Source organism: Triticum dicoccoides, chromosome 7A (genome assembly GCF_002162155.2).
Source record: "Triticum dicoccoides isolate Atlit2015 ecotype Zavitan chromosome 7A, WEW_v2.0, whole genome shotgun sequence".
NCBI classification, from domain to species: Eukaryota; Viridiplantae; Streptophyta; class Magnoliopsida; order Poales; family Poaceae; genus Triticum; species Triticum dicoccoides.
In genome coordinates, this window is record NC_041392.1 from 729,426,170 (window position 1) to 729,432,954 (window position 6,785).

Consider the following 6,785-nt stretch of genomic DNA (forward strand, 5'->3'; position numbering starts at 1 on the left):
TGAACTAGTAGTGCACTTCCTTTATGTGATCTATATGATCGATGCGTGTGAACTGAATTTCTGTGTTACAATGATGGAGTTGAACTTTTGTTTCTGAACTACTAGTGAACTGCATTTATGTCATTTGTGTTGTTGATGCTTCTGAACATATTTTCTATGATGCTCTGAAGATTGTTATATGACTTTTCTCCATGCGATTGGATAACTATGAGATTGACTTGTTAGCTTGTTTATTTATCTTTGTAGATGAGTTGTACTATGGGAAGAATCCAGGAGTCTATGATTCATGAAAGAAATGCAATGAACAAGTGGACGCTTAGGAGAACACTAGCACAAATGTCCGTGCGTTGCAACGGCGGGGAAATACCTGTTCTTATGAACCACGATTTGCTGGGTAAGGAACTATGTCAAGGGAGAATGGCCGTCGATGCAAAAAGATGCATAATTTAAGGACCACGATGTAGAGCACGTGGGGTGTGATTCGGAGTAAATTGATTTGATTGGCAATGTTTTTCTTGGAAAAACTTTCGATCTATTTATCAAATATCATGGTAATATATTGAACATCATAAGTACTCTCTCCGGCCCAAAATTCTTGTCTTAAATTAGTTGATACATCCGTATTTAGACATATCTAAGACAAGAATTTTGGGACGGAGGGAGTACTAAAAATTACATCCATGCCGTGTGTTACAACATGATAAAACTTCATCCCACTCTGACACTCCTAATCCAATTATTAAGGTTTGTCAAAAAAAAGTATAGTCAAATATCCCTAACATGAGGAAGAATTGTTCTTTCAAGCCGACCATCTCTACAAAACGTCTAACAAAATTATGTATTTTTGTGTGGGGGGAATACATGCAGTGTTCAACTTGCGTCCCATGCTTCTGTAATGAGTAAACACCATAATGCTTTTGCAAAAAAATTCAGAAAATCGGCTTACGGTAGAGAGTTGATCAAAATGCAATACTGCGTTTTTTATTGGTGTATATGTTTAAATGCGCAAGTGCATGTTATAATCCCCAAAGGTCCAGTGCTCTTGTTAGCTTCCTTATTCCCTTGACACAATGAACCAATTTAGCTTCTTGCGTGGATCCTCGTCTCAATCTCTTTCCAAATTAGCATGCTTGCACTGCTTTCCTTATTATCATGTCTAAATTTCCTTTAGCATAGACTGCTTTCCTTACTATTCTGGCTCAATTCCTTCTCATATCCTTTCCATCCTTTACTTCTTTATTTCTCTTGCTGCATGTTGAAACGTCGGTTGAAATCCTCTCTATAGAGCCAGAACTCAATTTTTACCCTTCACTTATTGATTTTCGAGATGACTCCTTGATACCCTGAAAACTGAAAGACCTATATAAGTTAGAAGGATTGGATGTAAAAAAGGCGAGGTGGTACTATTTAATAGATTAGATAACATTACATTTCAAATCAAAGATTCAGCTAGGTCGCCTGGTAGCACAATATTTACGTGACTGTGAAGTTGCGAGTTCAATTCCTGGCCCAAACAAATTTTTTGCACCTGCTTTTTTACCCCCTATGTGTGCTCCCAGGTAGAAATACAAACGCACAAAAGCCCAGCTAGAGGCCCAGCCGAGCGACGCAATGAAATATCGAACGCAGACAAGTAGATCGCATATAAATTTTTTTTTTGCCATGAAACTTTACAGACAAGTAGTATGCATTCATATCTATGTGTGTATTATTAAAAAGAATTGAAACCTAACCTTTTTATTTTTGAATTTTTCAAACATCAAGTTACATAGGCTACACGTACATGCATGCATGTGTTTCAAAGATATAAGCTTTTTTGTGGGGTATATGCATATTATTAATTTTCTAGATGGAATATATATCATGCATGTGTGTAAGATCCCTTGGCTTTGAAGTATTTGTGCATTTCTTACATAGATGACAAATGCGTCGGACTTTCTGTTATAAGCTCCATTTGATTAATAATGCATGGTTATGTAGTGTTCAGGTAGAATTTAGGACATCTGATGCTATAATAAAGGACTACAAAATGAATTTACTCATTTATTTTTTCTTTTTTGTGATATCTTCTAGCATATGTTTATTTTCACTGTCCGGGCCACCCGGATAGTTTGTATGAATACATACAAATAGTTTTTTCTAAATGAAAAACAACAGTTACTTAGACTTAGATGGCCAGGCTACACAAACAATTAGAGTGAGATGATATAGTCATGAGTATTTAGAAGCATGCATGGAAGGTTAACAACCAAGATATTGTGCTATCTAGAAACAATATTCACTTCAAATAGTGATGATGCAGATAGAGGAAGACAACATAATATTTACTATTTAATCATTAAAGAAATGGCTTGGCGTGGTAGGAAGCAAACATCAGTGCCATAGGCGTCGATGACTTTACCATATACTTACTAAAAGTATCCCACATGTAGTTTGATCATGTTTTCTTTGGACATGTACACACATTCCAACTAAAATATTATTTGTATTTTAAATGATCTATCAAGGGGAACTGACAATCAACAGTGGAAGAGATAAATATGAACATTGGTATGGAATTATATGGCATTGCATGGAAGAGCGCCGATTTTTTCATGGAACAATTCATAATAACGCAGTAAAAACGTAATTCCAAAATATTATCTCTTTTCCGGATATGCAAAATTTGGCCTTTTTAATATATCTTAACTGCCGATGGAAAAATAGTGGTGGAGATGTTTTTTGCTAAATATAAATATTAGAGAATGGCACAAAAGATCTGGAAGCATACATATGAATATGAGGATATATGACAGTGTGCTAATAGATAGTGTTGGAACAGATAACAATGTATGGTTGCAAATAATCAATTTATTCATTTTATCGATAAAAATTCTAAAACAATATTTGATGCAAAGATAAATGAACATGGATGAAAAGGTGAAACCGTGAAATCTGGAGATTAGTACCAAAGCCAATGGTTTCACATGGTGGGATACATGCATTGGTCCTTTTGATATTTCATTGTGGGACAACCATATCATTTGAAATAACTTTATCAAAAATGTAGCCAAGTTTAACTATATTTTATAATACTATATATTTAAGCTATATTTTTTTATATAAATACATATATAGGAATAAATTGAATGGACAAACATACGTAGAGCAAAACCAACAAAATAAATAAAGTTGTAAAGGAAGTCTAGCCGCGCAAATGCGCGGGTCACCCAGCTAGTTATATATATAATTGCGATCACGATGAACAAGATGCATAGGATAAAACTTCTGATGAAATTCCAATTTCAATCGTTTGTAGTTCCATGATCCCACATCATCACATAGCCTGTACCATGTCAATGTGTCTCCCTTCAAAGATAAAGGGAAGACCTTCTTCTTAATAACATCACCGGGTATACCTGCAAGCTTAAATAATCCACAAACTTCATCCACGTATATTAGGTGCTCATCAGGATGCTTTGTTCCGTCTCCTGCAAAAGGATTAGCTAGCAGATTTTCTATCAAACCCGAAGGAATCTCAAAGTAGACATTTTTATTTTCAGTAGGTTCAGTAGGTTGAGGAGAAACTTTTTGCTCTACTGGTCGGGGTGAAGATACCCCGAAGAAGCCCCTCAGAGGGTTACTTTCCGTAGTAACAAGTGACAGTAAATTTCAGCACACTATATAAATTTTTCCTTACCAAATTCCACCTACCAAAGGCGCTTCACTCCCCGACAACGGCGCCAGAAAAGAGTCTTTATGACCCACAAGTATAGGGGATCTATCGTAGTCCTTTCGATAAGTAAGGGTGTCGAACCCAACGAGGAGCAGAAGGAAATGATAAGCGGTTTTCAGCAAGGTATTCTCTGCAAGCACTGAAATTATAGGTAACAGATAGTTTTGTGATAAGATAATTGGTAACAAGCAACAAGTAACAAAAGTAAATAAAGTGCAGCAAGGTGGCCCAATCCTTTTTGTAGCAAAGGACAAGCCTGGACAAACTCTTATATAGAGAAAAGCGCTCCCGGGGACACATGGGAATTATCGTCAAGCTAGGTTTCATCATGATCATATGATTCGCATTCGGTACTTTGATAACCTGATATGTGGGTGGACCGGTGCTTGGGTACTGCCCTTACTTGGACAAGTATCCCACTTATGATTAACCTCTATTGCAAGCATCCGCAACTACAACAAAAGTATTAAGGTAAACCTAACCATAGCATGAAACATATGGATCCAAATCAGGCCCTTACGAAGCAACGCATAAACTAGGGTTTAAGCTTCTGTCACTCTAGCAACCCATCATCTACTTATTACTTCCCAATGCCTTCCTCTAGTCCCAAATAGTGGTGAAGTGTCATGTAGTCGACGTTCACATAACACCACTAGAGGAGAGACAACATACATCTCATAAAAATATCGAACGAATACCAAATTCACATGACTACTAATAGCAAGACTTCTCCCATGTCCTCGGGAACAAACGTAACTACTCACAAAGCATATTCATGTTCATAATCAGAGGAGTATTAATATGCATAAAGGATCTGAACGTATGATCTTCCACCAAATAAACCAACTAACATCAACTACAAGGACTAATCAACACTACTAGCAACCCACAGGTACCAATCCCAGACTTAGAGACAAGAATTGGATACAAGAGATGAAATAGGGTTTGAGAGGAGATGGTGCTGGTGAAGATTTTGATGGATATTGACCCCCTCCCGATGAGAGGATCGTTGGTGATGATGATGGTGATGATTTCCCCCTCTCGGAGGGAAGTGTCCCCGGCAGAACAGCTCTGCTGGAGCCCTAGATTGGATCCGCCAAGGATACGCCTCGTGGCGGCGGAGTCTCGTCCCGAAAGCTTGCTTATGATTTTTTCCTCATCGAAAAACTCCATATAGCAGAAGATGGGCATCGGAGGGCCACCAGGGGAGCCACGGGGCAGGGGGCATCCCAGGGTGGTAGGGCGCGCCCCCACCCTCGTGGGCAGGGTATGGCCCCCCTCCAGAACATCTTGCGCTCAGTATTTTTTATATATTCTGAAAATGACTTCCGTGAAGTTTCAGGACTTTTGGAGCTGTGCAGAATAGGTCTCTAATATTTGCTCCTTTTCCAGCCCAGAATCCCAGCTGCCGGCATTCTCCCTCTTTATGTAAACCTTGTAAAATAAGAGAGAATAGGCATAATTATTGTGACATAATGTGTAATAACAACCCATAATGCAATAAATATCGATATAAAAGAAGGATGCAAAATGGACGTATCATGAGGACAGCTGGCTGGCCCGAAGCAAAAACACAGCCAACAAGGCAGGCCCCTATGAGGCCAAGAACAACACCGGCAAGCTCCGGCGCAATAGACACAAATGCCGAAGCAATGGCGATAACACTGACGACACCATAGTGAACGCCGGATTCAACGGCTCCATGGGAGAAAAAGTCCAGGAAAAGACGGTGGTACAGAGGCTCTTCGCAGCGATGCCGCGGCGGTTCTCCCCCATCATCAGCACGATTGTGCAATGGGGAGACATCTCCAAGATGTCGGTGGCCGAGGCTATGGGGCGTCTTCGGACGTTTGAAGAAAGCGAGTCTGATCACCATGATGACCGTGGCGGCAAGGAAGATCAGTTGCTCCTCATGACACGCGCGCTTGAGTCGCTGTTGCAGAAGAAAAAGGGTGCGTCAGGCGCCAGCAGCAGCGGAACAAAAGGAAAAGGGCCTCCTGTCCATGAGCAGGCTGGACGAGGTGACCATGGCCACCGCGGAAAGAAGGGCAGCAATGGCAATGGGAAACAAAAGAAGCACCATAAGTTTGACATTACAAAAGTTAAATGTTTCAACTGTGATGTAAATGGTCATTTTGCCTCTGATTGACCGGAACCGAAGCAAGAGAAAGCACATCTTGCAGAAAAAGAAGAAGATGATGATCCAGGACTACTCATGATTGTGGCGTGTGAGGAAGCATGTGACCCCAACTGAGGTGACAGAGACCGTAATGATGAATGAGGGAAGAGTGGTGCCCAAGTTGATAGGTCAGCAGCAAAAGGATGCCTGGTACTTAGATACAGGGGCAAGTAACCAAATGTCAGGCTATAAGGAGTTGTTCACTGATATTGATGATGGGGTGAAAGGTACGGTACGTTTTGATGATGGCTCACTAGTTGATATACAGGGAAGAGGCAAGGTTATACTTTAGTGCAAAACTGGTGAACATCGTGTGCTGACAAGTGTGTCCTACATTCCTCGCCTGAGAAGCAACATCATCAGTATAGGCCAGCTTGATGAGGTTGGTGCCAAAACTACAGTTGAGCATGGATACATGGTCGTGTCCGATCAAGCGAAGGTGGTCGCCAAAGTGAAAAGGTCACCAAACCGGTTGTACATACTGCAGGCAACTCGAGCATAGCCGGTGTGTTTGGTGGCAAATTATGGTGAAGCAGAGTGGTTGTGGCATGCACGTTTTGGACATGTAAATTTCAGAACATTGCGTGAGATGTCTCAACAAAACTTGGTGGAAGGGATGCCACACATAGACCATCTGGAGCAAGTTTGTGATTCCTGCCTTGCTGGGAAGCATCACCGCCCCCCTTTCCAAAGACAGTGATGTACCGAGCGGCAGCTCCACTCGAGCTTGTTCACGCAGATCTTTGCGGCCCAATCTCACCACTGACGCCCGGCAAGCGAAGGTATTTTGTTCTGATAGTCGATGACCTTTCTAGGTATATGTGGGTGTCACTGATCAGGAGTAAGGATGAGGCACTGGATGCTCTCAAGAAATGGCATAATCATGCAGAA